The sequence below is a fragment of the Eschrichtius robustus genome, chromosome 4 (assembly GCF_028021215.1).
Source record: "Eschrichtius robustus isolate mEscRob2 chromosome 4, mEscRob2.pri, whole genome shotgun sequence".
In the NCBI taxonomy this organism is placed as follows: domain Eukaryota; kingdom Metazoa; phylum Chordata; class Mammalia; order Artiodactyla; family Eschrichtiidae; genus Eschrichtius; species Eschrichtius robustus.
Window position 1 is genome coordinate 140,098,211 of NC_090827.1, and position 19,962 is coordinate 140,118,172.

A 19,962-nucleotide genomic window follows, 5' to 3' on the forward strand; every position below is an offset into this window, starting at 1 on the left:
CTACAAACAAAAAATTACCTCTCCGTTATTTACATCATCAGTGTTGGTAAATGGTTTTATAAGTTACAGTGCTTGTTTCCTACCATCTTCTTTGAAATATATTTATCCTGAACTGGAAACTCACTTGAAATCTCTTTTGACATCGTAGTACTTTATTCAAAACATCCATAAGAAATGAAGAAATAAAACATTTTTTGGAAACCTAGATATTTTCAGCATGGCATCTTTTAGTCTTTGTATGGTAAGTAAATAAGATTTAGTATTTGCAGTGGTTCTTCCTCTATTTATATCATGGTGCACTGAGTTGTCTATCTTAAAGGGTACTGAATGTTTTAGTTTGCAACATCCTTAGTTATTTTTCCTTAACGAATGCTAATCATAGTTATATAGATATTATGAGACTAGTGCCTTTCATATTCCATGATATATGCCATTGGCATTATCCTTAATCTGGAACAAAAGAGAAAAATGCCTCAGGGAGAGATACTGGTCATTTAACTGGTAAGGGACATGTAAGATTCAAACACTTTATCCAGTTTTGTTTGGATTTTCCTGTTGGAATAAAGTTAACTATTTTGTCTTACTATAAAATATAAGTGGATCTTAAGGACAGGTGGTTCAAATATTTTGAATGCCATGTACTGGAATCTTAATATATATATATATTTATATGGTGTCCCATATATATATATATATATATATATATATATATATGGTGTATATATACATACTTAAGACCCCTTCCTAGAAATACCACAGCAGAAGAGTCAAGAAGCTAAAAGAACATAAATTGACAAATGACAACCTAAAAAAGTAACAAGTAGGAGGTAAGAAAAGAAGACTGGGTTACAGATAACATGAGAAGATAATTTTTACCCCTCAAACTTATTAGGATCCACTACTTCTCTATGACAGAAACTAAAGTTATTTGTATATTATTTGTTTACTTATTTTCCTTTTGTAGGTAAACATTGAACTATTAAATAGTTGCATAAATATAAATGAGAAGTGGTTTAAAATTTTTTTTTAATATATTTTTCCCAGAAGGAAAAACTGTACATTTTTCTAGAACAGTGATTCTTTTATTCCAGTGCATTCTATACAGTATGTTAAGCACAGAATAGATGGTTTCACTTTTTAAATATCAGTTATTTATTTTTGTTATGCTTAGACCAGCTGACAGTTTTAATAATCGTAGAGGTATGGTGGGAATTTCTGCTTTCAAATGAATCAGTTAGTAGTAAAATAAAACAAAAAAAAGTTCAGATTCTGGGTCTGGATGGATCAGGCAAAAAATACTACAGTTTTAGAATTTACTACCTGTGTATAAAGGTGCTTTTATTCTGACCCTAATGTAGAGCTTTAATGTAGTTAAAACACCTTCTGGTGGCATGAGGTCCATGGTATCTATACAGTGCTAATGAGTGCTACTTTGCCAAAGTCATGTCTATAGTGTGCTAGAGTTGCTTGGCTGTTTTTTTGTTTTTCTTAAGTTTTTCCAACCCTAGTGTCTGCTGTGCTGTTTGAGAAATTAAAATTTTTAACAAAATCAAGAAAATCAAGTTTAGGACCTGCTTAAATGGCTGTTTCACATTATGTGGAAAACTCAAACTTAACTCTTCAATGAGCACATCTCCTGAATTTCACATTAGTCCCTGGATGCATATAATACAATCCAAAGATACGAGTGATATGATATACTTGCTGGTTTATTTGAGGCATTTGCCTCAGTTAATGCTATGTAGAATTATAGTCATCCAGCGTAATGAGTTTTGTATCGGCATTTGTTTTGTTTTGTTTTGTTTAATTATTTATTTAGTTAGTTATTTATGGCTGTGTTGGGTCTTCGTTTCTGTGCGAGGGCTTTCTCCAGTTGCGGCAAGTGGGGGCCACTCTTCATCGCGGTGCGCGGGCCTCTCATTACCACGGCCTCTCTTGTTGCGGAGCACAGGCTCCAGACGCGCAGGCTCAGTAGTTGCGGCTCATGGGCCCAGTTGCTCCGCAGCATGTGGGATCTTCCCAGACCAGGGCTCGAACCCGTGTTCCCTGCATTGGCAGGCAGACTGTCAACCACTGCGCCACCAGGGAAGCCCTGTATCGGCATTTGGATTTAGTATAACTAATAAACCCCAGTCCACTTACTTTCCACGATCACTACTTAGCATTCTTTAATTCACTGGCCTTATAGCATTTACAAATGCAGGGCTATTTGAAAAGTAAGGATAAAGTCAAAGGATTGCAACTCTAAAGTTCAACTGTTAAATTTAGATCTACAGAATATTAATTTGGGAATAGTTTAAGAAAATTTTTCATTTTACGGATAAAAAATTGAGGTGGTGTAGAAAGAACCAACAGGTGATTGGTGTTAGGATAACTAATTGTGACTGAGCATCCCTGGAACACAAACATCTTACCCATCACTAATCCAGGGCTCTGCCAATAACACTGAATCCAAGCATGAAGAGATAAGAGAGAAATATGCTTCCCAATCTTCCATCATCTGAAATTTACTTAAAACAAGCGTAAACTAATAAGTTATACTGCCTTAGGCATGCTACTCTCATTCTTATTCATAAAAACACTTCACACCTAGTAAATGCTTGATAAATATTTGCTGAAATGAATTAAATTTATTCAAGGATAAATATAGTGTAACACATCTTTCCAAGGCTTCGCTGCATTAATATCAATTCATGAATTTCACTAGCTCTGCAGTTCTACCTACTCAGTAACAGTATCTACCCTTTACCTAAAAACTCTGTTAATTCTGAGAGACCCCAAAGCAGGTGGTCTCCCGTGTGCTCCAGAAGATGTCATCTTGTCATCTTGTGTTGTTTTGCTCTGAATCAAAGAGCTCTATTTATATCCCTGCTCTCTGCACCTGTCATTTGAATATGGCCCCATGGGGCAGTGATATCCTACAACAGTGGCCACCTTGCCTTACCAGATGCTACAGATGTTCTATGATTAGAAATGGAGGTGGGGAGAATGACTCTCTTTCTCTGCATTTCTGTGATTCTTCTCTTCCTAAGGCCTGAAGGAGCACTGCTGGGTCACACCAGGTAGTAGGTGGAAAAATGTCTTTCTTGAGTCTTCAGCCAAACAAACATTATTTGCAGGTAAATTTCTTGAATAGGTTGTTTGTAAGGGGAATAAATGAGGAAAGAGCTTTGTCTAGCTTCACTTTCTAGAAGGTTGCCAGCTGTGCTCCAGCTTCCAACCCAATTCATTGCAATAAAGTAGCAAGATTTTTCATTCTATGGTATGTATTTTATACTTTTCCTTCGTATTTTTATACTTATTGATCTAAGACATACCGTCTTGTTTTGAAAAGCTACATAGCACTATTCACTTGTTCATTATTCTATAGAGTACATTTCTTTCGTGATGATGCTGCATGGTAAACAAGTCTAAAAATCTCAGTGGCTTAAAACACTATTTCTTGCTCATGGGCTTGCAGGTCAGCTGTAGCGTTGCCGGGCTCAGATGGGGTCAGCTGGGCTTGGATCCAGGCTGCACCTCGTGCTCAATGTTTCTTCTCATTCCAGGACTAGTGTCTCAACTGAGTATTTTTTCCTCATGGCAGGTGACAAAGGTACAAGCAGCAAGAACAGCTATTCAAGTATATTCAGTGCCTCTGCTTGCATCAAATTCATTAACATCCCATTAACCGAAGCAAGTCACATGGCCCAGCCCAAAGTTAGCCGGGTAAGGATAGATATTCTCCCTACTCTACTGGGAGGCCCTGTAGAGTGATGAAACAAAAGATTTAGATGTAATCCTATGACAGAGAGGGGGGTGAAAAAAGAGAACAACAATCTATTATGCTACAGTTGGAAATAATGACAATGACAATGGTGACAGTGATGATGATAATATAAGCAAGTTTTCTTTCCCCCTAGTTTTTGACATTAAACTATATTCATCCTGAGATTTTAATCCTTAATATTAATGGCTCAACAAGTTGGCCCTATAGCAATGTTTTATTTTTCTTCCCATGAACAGTTTAAGAACATTTGGGGGCAAAAAAAAAGAAGTTTCTCTCAAGCAAAGAGGGAAGTGCATAGGAGCTGATGTGCCACTGTCAAAGAGGACACAGGACCTTGAGATGGGCTTTGAAGATGGACTTTCAATTAACATCTTGCCTAGTTCCCACAGTCTTATGCTTAAGTATTAGGGAAAGATGACTGTGATCTCAAATGTGAAAATTTAGAAGATCCTTTTTAAAAAAATAAAAATAGAGGCTGCAGTACTTTGTTGCTTAGATTTCAAGAGTATGTCACACTTTGGATAAAGATTCCTTCTTCCCACTTTGCAGGCGCTCCCAAAACCCAGCAGTCTGAGAATGAAACAGAAACGTTCAACATGTGAACTAGAAGCAGGAAAGAACATTACAGGCAAAAGCAGGAAATCTCCAGTTTTGAGATGTGGTGACTTAATGAGACAGATCAAGGGAGCAGGAAAATGGTAGACCCCATGGTAAGCGAGAACGAACTAGTTCTAGTACATACACAGACAATAGTTGAGAAGAAAATTCAGGGGAGAAATTTTACTGCGACTGCAGGCTGTTTTCATCCAAGCTAGTGCGTTTGAAGGAATCACAGCTTATGTTGTTTTTGCTATTATTGAGTACCATTGTTACCCATATATTACTGTTTTACCTTCAGTGATGTGACAGAATAGTGAACTCTGACAATTCTGTTGTTCATGAAAGGAATATGGTTACCCAGCTCATTTCCCTTTGCTTAGGCTAAGAGAAAGAAAGCAAAACTGGATCTAAAGGAAACAAGGATGAATGATAGCTTATCAGATCAATAAACAATTGTTGCCATTTGGTTAAGAATATGCCCAATGGACAAAAATTTGCTTGACACTTATAAGTTTTTATGTTCCATAATATGCTATGTAAGTGCTAGAATTTATTTATTGCTATCAAGTTAGAGGAAAATAAGAGTTACCTCATCAGTACCATAGAATTGTATTCCAATACTTTTCATCACCTGAGGGACATTCCACAGGCTGTGAAATTCTCAATAAAATTGAAACTTCATTGAATTGTCTCACACTGAGCTGAATATCAATAAAACTACAATTTCATTGGCAAGTGCTGGCCAGCAGAAATGGGAATCGCATTGATTTACATTATCATAGTTTAATATCCTTTAACAGACAATGTCCCTTAGGTTCACTCCACAAATATCTTTCTTCTATGTTTAAACTTACTCTTTCTCTGGGACTTTCTTTCTTAGGAATCTCATCTATTCCCATGCTTTAAGCATCAATGAACCCTGAAATTCTATCTCTAGACCTGCATTTCAGTCTCTTTGACAATCTGCCTTGGATATCCTACAAGGAACCGAAACTTGCCAAGTTAAAAAACAAATCCATTCATTTCCTTTCCTCAGTATTTCCCAAAACGTGCTATTCCTCTTGGCTTTTGCATTTCTGTAAATAGGTCTGGCGTATTAAACTTGTAGCTATTATCCTTCTCCTACGTTCTTTATATTTAATCAATGCAAATTCTATGTCTAAAATTCATCAATATTTAATTCCCGCATTTCCATTTTTAGTCCATTTCCTCTACCGCAGAGCCTCCTAATTCTTAAATTCTCTGAAAAATCCTTCCAAATGTGATTCTCAAGTTCATTTCTCTTGCCTTCTTACTTCATCTATAATATCCCATTGCTTATTAATTTCCCTGATGTGCAGCCCCTCTGCTACTCCAAACTTTATTTTGGGGGTCCACTTCAAATGCCATTCACTCCGTGATGATTTTTTCTATATATGTCATAACCATGTATAGTCTTTTGGTCATGTGAATTTCCTTGTCAATCTTACCCTTAAATATTGTCACCCGTGGTTAATCCTTTTTAAAATGTGACCAATTTTGTGTTTGTTCCTCCATTTTCTCCAACCAGGCACAAAACTGAGTGTCTTCTGATGCTGAAGATGGTAAGTTGCTCATCTTTCTATCCCAGGCTATAATTTGCACATAAAAGATGAACAGTAAATGCTGACTAAATTTAGTCAGTAGCTCGACTCAGTCCCTGTGAATTCACAGTTTATTTTCTAGCAAAAACAAGTATCATATTTTTCTTCCAATGGTTATGCAATTGAAGAATTACCTAGAGTCACATCAATACCCAGGAACACAAATGCTCACAAATAACTATTGATATTCTTTTGCTTTGATTTATTGGAAAGCATTTTTTTTTTTTTACCCTAAACCTAGGAAGATTTTAAGGCCTCTGTTAGGAGAAAGTGCTTGTTTAACATATTGGTTGTTCTCACTCAAGAGCTGGAATATTGGACCAGAAATTCCTGCCATTGACAGACTTGGTTTAAGTGCCTTACGCTGAGGAGATGCCTTTTCTAATGAAGTGCTTTGGATGGCTACTGATACTGAAAATGGTGTATTTTAGGTAAAATTAAATGAGGCATTCCAGTTTGTCTTCAAATTCAGTAAAACCTTAATTTGCAGAAAAAACCCCAGGAAGGTATATAATTTATATGGCCAATAATTCTTTAGTTAAGTCTTGCCCACATTTGCTGTTTTCTATTTTTCTTTAATATGTAGTCTAAATCAACTTGCACTCTTTCTCCCCTGATAGCTAATGTTGAACATGTGCTAAATCTTGCCAGCATATCTGCTATGAAAATAAAAATAAGTGCAGTTCATTTAAGATGATCTCCTCTGTTTTCTTGACTATTTCTTGGGTTGCATGATTCGAATAGTACATGCTCTCCCTCAGCTTCTGTTTCATGAATTGATGTTAAATAAACCCTGAAGCCCTGGTGCTGAAACGGACAACTCAGCAATTAAAGAGACGGAAAAGGGAGATGGTATGTTTACTTTAACACTGCCCCCATTATTCTAAACTTCCTAACAACAGTAATAAAATATTTTAGCAAGAGTTTCCAGATGCAGCAGGAATTTAATTTTCTTCTCAAAAGGGGGAACTTGTTCATAACTCACCAGAGAAGGCTGGGCTTATAAGTTATTCAATTTTTCTTATTGTGCTAAAATTGAGGCACAGAGTAATTTATTTTCTCTCTCAATGTGGTAGATACAGTGTGGTAGATAAAGCTAAATAATTGAAGTAAAAATTACATATTGTTACTTTGGGAACTATAAAGTCTTGGTGGTTTCAGTAGTATAGATCAGAATCTCTCTTTCTGTTTGCAGCTTCACACGTGGTCACTTGTGAGTGGGCAGCGTGTGGTCAGGTAGGCTGGGTCACAGGAAGTAACATTTATCCACGCTATGTTCACACCAGCACTGAGGCTCAGTACCCCACTCACGTGCAGGCTGTGCTTTTCAGGGGATCACCCTACATCTCTGCTTTGCTGACTGTGTAAGCCATTTGGTGCTGCCTGTTGCAGGGGATTTGGAAGGTGTGGGCCACATCCTCCTTAAAGAACTGTTTTTGTCCAATGTTGTCCGATTTCAGTCACACAACTGCAGCAGATACTTGAGAAACATTTCCATATAGCTATATCCATTGACACCAAATTTAGCGTGAGTGGTGTTGATGCACATGTAGAGTTTGTGTTTTTAAAAATATTCTTTTTCTTATTATGAAAGTAATTCATGGATATAAAACCCAGGGAATTTTTATAAATACATAGAAGGAAATATTTCTCTTCCTATTGATAACATTGCACCGTGCTTTATTTTATTCTTTTTACTCTGCATGTGCATACATATATGTATATAACAGACTCGTATGTGTTGAATCTTACATTTCAATATATGTATGGATACATCTATATGCATACGCATGTATCTGTATGTATTGAAATCTTGTATTTTTCATGTTACTTTGTCATTGGAAATTTTCCCATGTCATTAATTGTGAAAAGGAATTACATTAATGGCTGCTTAATGGTCCAATGTTAGATATACTCTAATTCATCTGTCCATTCTCTATTATGAATCACTGATTTTTTTTCTGTTTTTAATATCATAGATGCAGTTGTAATGGATTAACTAAGGAAAGTTAATTTTATGTAAACTATAGTGGACTATCTTCTTTCGAAGTTCACCATATTCTACCTAGTTTTGAAAGCTTCATAGCAAAGTTTCATAGCAGAGACAGTCTTTGTTTTATTTAAAATATACTAAAATATTCTTTATAATATGTTACTTACAAATAAAGTTACTTACTTCTTTTAAAACCATAGGTTCTTTTCTCTCTTTTCTCAGTCCTCTTTATTTGGCTGTGTTTTTCTGACTCTGTTTAGTCCTTTCTATCTAACACTTCTTCCTTCTAGGGCTCCGTAACGCTGTACTATCTAGGTTGACATCCTACACCTGTGACCAAGTGTTGTTTTCTCCCCCTCACACTTGGAGCAGCACCCAGGATACAGTACTTGGTCTTCTCTCTGGCCTGTTGCACTTGAGGAACTCATTCGTTCTGAAGACTTCAATAACCAATGCCATGTGACTTGAACCTATTTTTGTTTACACATATCTTATCTCTTACTGACTATCGGGAAAGACTCTTGAATCATAGAACACACTAAATAATTTTTCCCTTATTCCATATACTTAATACTATGCCATTAGCACTACTACTACTTTTAATAGCAATGCTCATTGGCCATTCACTATATAGGCCAAGTATTGTGCAAAGCACTTTCTTTATATTTATCTGAATTAAACTTCACAAAAATCCTATGAGGTAGGTATTGTTATTCTTATTTCACAAATAAACAATGTGAGTTTTCAGGGTACTAAGTATTTTGCCAAGGTCTACATGACCCTAAAGCACAGATATAACCTATCACACTATTCAGTCTCATCATAAGCCATTAATCATAAATGCACACAGATCATTACCGTCTTTCAAATAGCTTCTTTGTAAGGCAGTTGTTTTTTCTTAATAACGAAGCCAAAATTCAAAATAGAGCTCAACCATAGAGTTCAACAATGGTCCTGAGAGAAAGCAGTTCAGAATTTGAATCTGAAATGTGAGATACAGACAGTTACCTTGTTAACCCTGTATAGTTCCTTAATCCCTTGCCTGAGTGCATCCCTTTCCAACTTGCAAAGCATGTTTTTGTTATGCCATTCTATTCTTTCTTGCCCTCCTCAGCCGGTGGTGCCTGGAGAGTGGACGTGGGGTTGGGCATAAAGGATTTGTTGATGAGTAGACCACACAGCCACAGACCTGCAGGCTTGTAGAACTGTGGGCTCCGCACTGTTGGTAACATAAATCCATTCCAGGAAACGTTTTGTGTCTTGGGCATGTAGCTCCCCATTCACTCCTTTGTTTACTTCTTATGGCTCCAGGATGGTTCTCTCTTTCTTCTTCCACTTTTGTTACTCTTTGCTAAAATTTCTTTCCTGAACAATGTGCTCTCACAGCTATTCTCCTGATTGAGGAAGAACCTCATGGCTCTTTTGAAGTTTTTCTTCTAGTCAGGTTTCCTTTCCTGTTAGAAACAAAGAAACAACACAAATTTAATTATAAAAGGAAAAAAAGATGTGGCCAAAATTCTCCTGCAGGAGTGAGGAAACCCTAAGTTACAGACCCAAGGCAGTGTGCACCAGCCGTGCAGAGTGTGAGCTTTCAGTGCAGACCTGGATTTCAGTCTCAGCTCTGTCACTTGGCCAAGTGGTTTAACCTTTCAGAGGCTCGATTCCCTCAGGTTTAAAATGCGGAAGCTGTGAAATTCAGCTATATTTTATAGTATAGTCAGTCTGCAATTAATATCTTCTTTGTTTTTGTCAATGAGCAAAAAAAGGAAAGGGGAAAAGAAGGGAACCCAGGCAGCAACTGAATAGAGTACTGCGCACTTATCCATCCAGCGGGGGTCCACTATCGGGAACCTATACCAGGTCAGTAAGTTCTCCATTTACTGTCAATAAATATATGCAATTTGATTGATTTCTAGTTTATTAGGCAAAGATAATTATTGCATTTTTAAAAATTTATTTATTTTTATATATGGCTGTGTTGGGTCTTCGTTTCTGTGAGAGGGCTTTCTCTAGTTGTGGCAAGCGGGGGCCACTCTTCATCGCGGTGCGCGGGCCTCTCACTATCGCGGCCTCTCTTGTTGCGGAGCACAGGCTCCAGACGCGCAGGCTCAGTAATCGTGGCTCACGGGCCTAGTCGCTCCGCGGCATGTGGGATCTTCCCAGACCGGGGCTCGAACCCGTGTCCCCTGCACTGGCAGGCAGATTCTCAACCACTGCGCCACCAGGGAAGCCCAAATTATTGCATTTTAAACTAAAAAGTGTATTACAACTGTCATTACCCTTGCCAAATTGCTAAATTTGAAAAATGGTAGTACAATTTTCATTTCAAAAATCACATTATTTCCTTGATCCTTCCCCACATTCTTTCTCTTCATTGCTGGTTGCTGAACTGCAGATTACCTTTTTAATTCTGCATCTTTGTTTCATAGCATACCCTCATTTGCATTTCTAAAATCAGATGTTCCTTTCATATAACACAGTATCCTAATTAAAATATTAAAAGATGCTTTTTGAATGAAGAGAACTTACATTGCCATAAAAATGCTCAGAGTGATGCAGGATGTTTCCTTTTTATATTTCAATGATACTTTCTCTCTAATTATTTCTTATGGACTTAACCCTCTCAGTCTTTATGTTGGATTAAAACTGTGGAAGAGGAATAGGCAGCAAAAAGAATTGTGGCAAAAAGAAAATGTTGACTTCACAGTAAAATTATGAAAAAAAAAAATCTAATGTACTTATTCTGTAATTAACTCCCACCAAGGTGTCTTATTTTCTTGATTGATTGTTTCATTTGGCCTCCATGTGCAGAGTAGAGCTAAACACAATTTTGGTTCACAGCTCACTGTTCTTCTCAGTTTGTGGAAATCCAGTTTCTTGTTTCATTTGACTTTCCTTCCTTCCCTTATTTCCATTCTTATCCCACTCATGCTTGCTGAGATGTTTGAAACCCTTAGAATTTTCTTTTAAATATCTCATGTGTTTATATGTATTTTAAGTTAACTAAATGATGCCTTATTCTGTTTCCTACTCTCCTTACTCAACACTATGATTTGGGGATCTGGGTAATATTGCTGAATGTACCTCTAGTTTGTTGCTTTTTAGCAACGTTCAATTCAGTGTTCTCATCATTACTTTAGGGATAGACATCTGAGTTGTCCTCAACTTCCTTCATCTACCTGCATTACCATCATAAACATCCTAGCAGAACCACGTGTGAACTTGGAGTTCAAGCCCTAGGTCACAGAATGTACACACCTTTAATTTTTTCTAAAACCTTCCATGTGCCTTTACACAGTGGCTGCAGCAGTTCAGTCACTCTAGAATTCTTATTTTCCCTGTTTCTTCAGAAGCGTGTACTGTCATTCCCCTCTTTAACTTCTGTTATTATAACGGGACTAAGTGATAACTCATCAATTTATTTCCCAGTTCCAAGCACAGTTCAGAGGAGATGAAACCCAATCCCCCTAAAACTGAGGCAATACTTTTAAGAATAATGACTAGAAATTTTCAGAACTGATAAAACACATGAATGCATAGATTTAAAAAGCACTGGAAAAGAAGTTTTGTTCACAAGATTGTGGTATGAGAAAGTAAGTTCTGGGAACTTTGCAGTGTGAAATAAACAAAGAAAATGGCAAAGATATTACTAAAGAATTCTTTCTATCTTACCTATCACTGTATTCCTAGAATTGTGCACATAGTAGGGTTAATAAATATTTGTTCCATAAATGAGTAATGATCATTAAAGTGTAGGTCCTCCTTTTGCAATTAACATAATAGCATAAGTATTTCTCCATGTTACAGTATTTACTTTTAAGTATTTTTATGTGTTTCACCATCTGTTCATTGCATAAATATCAATTTCAAGATTGTTGGACGCTTTGACTTACGTTTATCACCACCATAAACCAAGGTTCTTAGCAGTGCAATCTCCCTCATCAATTCCTACCATATCCTGCTTCCTCTTCACTTCTATAAACTACAACTAAATCTTTGTTGAAAAAAAGACAAGAGCAGAGTCCTAATTCAAAAACTAATGAGCATGAAAAGCTAATGAGAAAAATACTAAAACTTCCTTTGTGGTTCTTTATTCCTATTGGCTTTTTTTTTTTTTTTTAATATAATGACATCACAGTAAGCACGAAAGGCCTTCTTCCTTCTTTTTTAAAAAAATGGCCTCTGTTATTCCAGTTAAATTTAAAATTCACTTTCTGACTCCTCTAGTCACTACACTTTACATAAAAGCATTGAACAGGACGTGAAGAGATGTTTCATCTTTAAATTTGTTATTTTAACATCTGATGATTTATTCACTCACTCATATGATTAATATGATTAGCTACAGTATTATGCAAGGTACTGAGGCCCAGTTTAGTGGGATGAGCAGCCATGTAAGCCAACATTTATTACAAACTTCAAGATCAGGGCTATCAACAAAAATATGTAAAGTATGTAAAGATAAGGAATCTTTATTTTCTCTAGGAGGGCTTTCATTTTAGGGAATGTTTTCAGGAAAGCTTCTGTAACAGGTAGCGGTGGTCTAAGACTTAGATAACATTTTGCTTGATGGGTAAGGGAAGACATCATATTTTTAAAATGATTTTTATAGTTAGAGTATATAGCAGGGACAATATCCTGACTTTTCAGGAATCAATACAAAATACTCCAGTGTGAAAGGAAAATCAAAATGGAGCTGGTATTGCTAAGAGAGCTCTCTGAAATGGAGCCGGGAGGCCATTGAGGAAGTGGGATTGCTGTAAGTCTCAGCTTGGACGGAATCGGAACTGTTGGCCACTTCCTGTCCTAACGCAGGCATCCAGAATATCTGTTCAATATTCCAGAAACTCAAAATACTTATTGGACCTTTACTCTAAATAACTCATGGCAGCCTATCCCTTAAGGACAGATATTTCCTTTTTGCATCAGAGGCAATCATAATTCTTGAAAGACAATTTTAACGATCCTGTGGCTTTTGCCTTTATAAAAAAACCCCTGACTCTTTCTCTTCTCCAAAACACTCTTTGTGTTTTACCTGATTCTGTATCTCCCAAAGTACAATTCCTAAAACCCCAAATGAAGCTCTTTGTTCTTTGCAGCCTCAATACTGATTATTGTTTGACACAAGCAAGTTAATTTTGCATAGTTTAGAAAAGGGAGAATTTGAATTGACAGTTAGAAATCTATAATTTTAAGATATAGAAATGCCCACACTATCAAAATGAAAAACTATCCAGTGTGCAAATCCATATAAGCATTGCCTCTTATTTTTATTTTATTTTTATTTTTTTTTAAATTTTTATTTATTTATTTTATTTATTTTTGGCTGTGTTGGGTCTTCGTTTCTGTGCGAGGGCTTTCTCCAGTTGCGGCGAGCGGGGGCCACTCTTCATCGCGGTGCGCGGGCCTCTCACTATCGCGGCCTCTCTTGCTGCGGAGCACAGGCTCCAGACGCGCAGGCTCAGTAGCTGTGGCTCATGGGCCCAGTTGCTCCGCGGCATGTGGGATCTTCCCAGACCAGGGCTCGAACCCGTGTCCCCTGCATTGGCAGGCGGACTCTCAACCACTGCGCCACCAGGGAAGCCCGCCTCTTATTTTTAAAACGCTGTTTGAAAGCTTAATAAATTGCCGAGCAACAACCAATTACATAGCAGAAAGGGACTGAAGCTTGGATTCTCATCATTGTCTGTGAAGACATGAATCAGTTTAAAATATGTTTTTTTTGTACTGGAATGATATCCCTGTCAGTTGAGAGTTCTGGGTTTTTATGCAAATATTGTTACCTGAGTATATCTGAAATTTCCTTTCAGAATCATCTTCAAAGTAGGGACAGATCAAAGTGCAAGGTCCTAGATCAAAACAAGCAATGCCTTTTTCAAAACCCTTATTTTTGCTGTAGTTCAAAGCAAGTTAGTAAATGCTATCTCCTCAACATTATTATAGGGAAGCAAAATTTAACATTGGCCCTCTCATACACTTACCCTGAGGAGTAAGAGGACCTTGTTAAAAAATAGAAAAGTAGGAGACTGTATTGTTTCATATGCTGAAGGCAACCGAAGCATATGCTTGCGCTATAAAAAGTAATTAAAGGTATACAATGAAACACTTGTAAAACCTTTGTCCACACCTCTATCTTAGCTCTTATCACATTGAACTGTGATGATATACTTACATTTTGCTTTCATTTCTGTATCATACACCTCTAAAGGAAGGGACAATATCTTATTTATCCTTTTTTCATTAGCACCTGCAACAAATATCTGCCTCACAATAGTAGCTCCTTAATAAGTGTAAAAAGAACTGGAAAAAAAAGAAAGGAAGAAAGTCCCTTTGATAACAGGGTGTTTTTGAATAACTATGTCATGAGAACTTTACCTAGAAATTAATTTTGTCATATGTGAAACCTAAAATGATTTGTAAATGGACTATACAAATGACATTTACTCTGGGGTATTTTTCTTTTCTTTCTTTTTTTTTTTTTTTATAAATTTATTTATTTATTTATTTTTGGCTGCATTGGGTCTTCGCTGCTGGCGAGCGGGGGCTACTCTTCGTTGAGGTGCACAGGCTTCTCATTGCAGTGGCTTCTCTTGTTGCGGAGCATGGGCTCTAGGTGCGCGGGCTTCAGTAGTTGTGGCTCGTGGGCTCTAGAGCGCAGGCTCAGTAGTTGTGGCGCACAGGCTTAGTTGCTCCGCGCCATGTGGGATCTTCCCGGAACGGGCTTGAACCCGTGTCCCCTGCATTGGCAGGCGGATTCTTAACGACTGTGCCACCAGGGAAGCCCAAGGGGTATTTTTCAATACATTTAAACAATTGCATATATTTTACCTTAGAGTATAAAAACAACACAAAATGACACTATCACATTGAAGATATAACTTACTTCAACTTTTAGTTTCCTTTCAAAATGCAGTCATGTTTCACTACTATGAAAGAATTCATAAATTGAAATTAGTCATTTACATTAGTTTAAGTGAATTACACAAAGCTCTAAATAAAACAGCAGTTCCCATATGAAATGCATTCTATTTTTCACATTGTTTATAAATAACTGAAACAAAATAACTGAATTACTGGTATTCCATATGGACTAAAATGAATTCTTAGATTGCTGTGTAAAAATCTGCTAAGTATTCATGACAATATCAACATTTAATAAAGATTATAGCAGCAAACAAGGCAAACATATTATACATGCATATGATTGAAAAATATTCTACAGAATATTTAAAAAATTGATATTTCACAGAACACTGTCTCATGAGATGTCCCTGGAAGTAAAAAGCTAAACAAAACTAGAACTCAGTGATAAGAGGATTAAGCCCCAAGTTGTCATAACTTATTTATGACCTGTCTAATCTGTGAATAACCAAGAGTTGATTTATAGAATCACAATGGTGTGGAAATTTCTGCACTGAAATTGTTACTTTGCTTTCTTTCTTGTAGGAATAGAATATAAACTAGTCTGAATTGCTTGGTCTGAGAATATCATTTCGAATCACAGGTGTTTTGTCAGGTATATATTTAAAATGTCAACTCATCAAAAGTTAAGTGCTGCTTATATTCAGTTAATGTGTGTCAAAAATGACAAAAATATTTTATTTGATTTCCAATGAGAAAAAAGCAATCATAGTTTCCATAAGTCCATACAAATTTAGAAGTAGAGGTCAGATGTCAGCTTACTGCCAGAGGTACACTTATGTCTATATTGACATTGATATTGACATAATTTTCATCTATGTCTGCACGTTGACGTCCACCTTAATATTACATCTATGTCTGTAACTCATGAGAGTTTCCTGGGGCCTCGTTGAGTCTATAGCCATTTTTGCAGCAATAAGCAAAATTTACCTGGCTCCTGAATTCATCCACATGATGTAGGAACTCAGCCTTCTGCAAAAATACCTCAGTTATTTCTGGGACTTTCCACGTTGTCTCAAAGCCATGGACAGTCTCTTCACGTTCTCCTGCCCATGCTCTTCCCTCACTGGTTGTCCTCTGAATAGCTGGTTGAAGGCCGCCTCCTTCCGGTACTCTGACCATCAGCACCCTCCAGAGAAGGTCAAGGTCAAGTCGAGAGCAAGTTCGTTGTGCTCCCAGTTGAGCTGCAAAGCATCGATTAACGAAAAAAATTACTCTTACCTAAGAAAGTAACCACTGTAAGACCGACACCAAAGCTAAGTTTTCAACGTATACAAAATACTTCCATGTTATTGCATATGATCACTAATTAACATGATATTCAATTTTGTAGTACTCAGGATCAGTTCTAAATTCAGAAATTCAGGAGAGATGAGGCAGAATGATATGGAAAAGGTCATAGAACCATTGAAATAATGTCTCGTGTTGGTAAAAGAAAATCCGTTTGTATCCTCTCCTAGATGAAAAGATCTTTAACAGCGCTGGGTCTTGTGAAGCGCTTAGGAAAAAATGAAAATGTGTCTGTAAGATTTGTAGTTTGAGGTTATTGAGGAGCAGGGGAGAACGTGGGCATATGGGATTGAGCAAAAGACCTTAGATGGTAAACAAGAACTTATTAAGTACCTGCTGTGATGCATTAGTTGGAAAATTAGCTCTATTGGTTGTGGCGTGATGCTAATGAGCCCAAGAATGAGTGTCCCCCGTGGACTTCAGGGTCAGTTAGGTGTCCTCTTCAGTGGCCTCTAATTACAAGGTTTGGCAAGTCATTTACATGTGCTGCTGGGGCTCCAGGGACAGAGCAATCATGGGAATTTTGTACATCCATCTCTTCGACTGATTGCATGCTCTCAAGCCGTGTGCAGGCTGCTGGCTCTCACAGCAACATCAGGATATGTACAGTCATGAACAAAAACAAAATTACTTCTCTTAATAGTTGTTTCACTTATATTTTCCTTTGAAGTTAGTATTGGAGAATGCTGTGGTGCCATTTCAAGAAAGCATTTTGGCGTTATATATAAGAAGTTGTACAAATGTTCAAATACTTGAAGAATCTCTTCTGAAAATTTAGCTCAGAAAATAATTTGATAACTAAAAAAAGTTATATATTTATGAATTTACTGCAGTGCTGTTTGTGTCAGGCAAAATTGAAGGCAAGCTAAATGAAATGTTAAATCGTAGAAGAATGCCTTTCTCAGTTTTAGAACATTATAGTATAGACTGTTATGCATGAATAAAATAAAATATAATTATGGCAATTGAAGGAGAATATAGGGAAAACTTATGAGAGAGTTCTAGAAGAAAAAAGCATGTTAAATACTTTATGAACAAAGTTTTTGAATACTGAAATATGAATACAACTATTTGAATACACACACACGTACGCGCGCACACACACACAGAAACAAACAAACAAAAAGGTAGTAAGGGGCTTCCCTGGTGGCGCAGTGGTTAAGAATCCACCTGCTAATGCAGGGGACATGGGTTCGAGCCCTGGTCCGGGAAGATCCCACATTAAAAAAAAAAGGTAGTAAGACCCTGGTTGAGAAAGAGAACAGTTGAGTTCAAGTGTGGCAGGCAGTATATTCTATAGATTAGGGCTAGAATGTGTAGGTTCTGCCGTCACACAGGTATGGTTTTGAATTTTGGCTCCTTCATTTACTAGCTATGTGGCCATGAGTAAATTACTTCAACATTCTGTATGTTGACTTAAAGAAAAATACACAGCATTTGAGTTGTGAGTTTATGTTTTATTCAGGGCCTTACTGAGGAATATAGCCTGAGAGCCAGCAACCCGGTAGCTCTGAGTAAACTGCTTTGATGCGGTAAAGGAGAAGCCAGTTTATATATGATCTGTGGGCTAGGAAACACATACAGTCAAGCACGCATCTTGGTAAAAGATTCCTGCTAATCACAAAGAACAGATATCCCAAGTTAATGATTTTAGTGCTTTTCTGTGTATGGGAAGATGCAGGAATCTGGGGTCGCTGACCTTCTTTCCGAGGCGTGCATCTAATTATCTAAGGGCCTGCTTGTCCAAAGCACAGAGTGCCTCATTCTGTTTTTCAGCCTAAATTCCTTTCGGAGTGTACTGTGGGCAACTGCAGTGGGTTATGACTCAAATCTTGTAGAACTGGGTGGTGAGCCATGCTGTTTGTCCTAGGGATCTTAATTTTTCTGCATCCACATGTACCTTAATCTGCTCTTCTGTAATTCTGGGATAATAAAGATGATTAATTCTAAGTAATTACTCTTTTAGTAAAGATTATTAATTGTTACCCTATGAGGTAATTCTAGCCACATAAAGATGTCTGACTATTGAACGAGATGAGGTATGCAAAGGCCCTGGTCATATGCTGGTCCTCAATATATATTTGTTGTTATTAGAGCAATAATAATAGTACGTAATTATTATTTTTGCCATTAGTGATTTTGTATTTTTTCAGTTTTCACTCTTTAATTTTGATAATGATAGCAGCAGATATTTAAGTGCTTTCCCTTTGTCAGGCAGGGGTCAAAAGCATACACTGCAGAATTAAGCATACCTGAGTGTGAAGCAAGCTCTGTAATTCACTAGTTTTGCAATACTGGGAATGGTACCCATCCTCTCTGTCAGTTACCTCATCTGTAGACAACTCATTCATGGGTTTGTTTTTTGTTTCACAGATTTAAAAAAAGATGATGTTTGTGAAGCACTTGGAAATTATTCAGTAAATGGCAATTATTTAACTTCACAACAATTCCACAATATGTAAGTTTAACCTTATATACTACAGTTGAAGAAACTGAGATTTAGAGGGTCAAGAAGCTACCCCAGCCGTGCTGCAAAGAAGAACATGAGTCAGGATTTTAACTTCTATTTGTCTAACCTCAAAGGCTATATTCATAATTGGTGTAGTATACTGCGGCTGATTTTATGACCAGCCATTGCTAGAGCTGCATCACTTTGAAGAGTAGGGGAGTGGGCTTCCCTGGTGGTGCAGTGGTTGAGAATCCGCCTGCCGATGCAGGGGACACGGGTTCGTGCCCCGGTCTGGGAAGATCCCACATGCTGTGGAGCAACTAGGCCCATGAGCCACAATTACTGAGCCTGCGCGTCTGGAGCCTGTGCTCCGCACCAAGAGAGGCCGCGACAGTGAGAGGCCCGCGCACCGCAATGAAGAGTGGCCCCCGCTCGCCGCAACTAGAGAAAGCCCTTGCACAGAAACAAAGACCCAACACAGCCAAAAATAAATAAATAAATAAATAAATTTATTAAAAAAAAGAAAAGAGTAGGGGAGCAAAACTTGCCTTCCCAAAATGTGTCTCTTTAGCATGAGGATTAATTTAGGATGATTATTTTTAACAAGCAGAAGACTCAGGAAGTTTTTCTTGTTACCTCCCCATAACTGCCTAAAGAATTTAGATAAAAGAACTGATCTTGGAATAGAGCTGTCACCAGAGATATCTGCAAAGAATATGGGCTATAGGTGTGATGGGGAAAACTCAGGGGAGCCTAGAGATCAGAGTCCTTTCTGTGTCCCACTGTCTCTGAATGGCTGAGCAAATATTCGTTTTCCCAACATTTGCTTTTCCATCTCCATGTGAGTTGCCTTTCTCCCCTTTGAAGTCTCAAACCACTCTGGCCAACATCCTCTTTTGTCTTTAGCAGAAGATGGTGTTTCAGCTGAGAATTTTGGCCATCTTGGCAAGTTACTCAGTTTTCCTGGGTCTCTCCCATGTGTACGTGTCATTGAGCTTTTGTTTGATTTTTCTCCTGTGAATCTGTCTCATGTCAATTTAATTCTTAGACCAGCCAGAAGAATATAGAAAGGTAGGGGAAGATTCTTTTCCTCCCTTACAGAAGAAAAAATAATAGTAAATGGAGGGCTGGAATTATAGCGCCCTTGCATCCTGGTCTGTGGGGAGTGAAAATGCCTGGGGTTTTTATAATTGCCATCCTCTTTCCATTCTCTCTAGGGCCTCTGGGTCCCCAGCTGTTGTGTCACATACTGCCCTGGCTCTTCCACCAACATAGCTGTTGCAGTAATCCTTTACCTTCATCATCCTGTCTCTGTTAT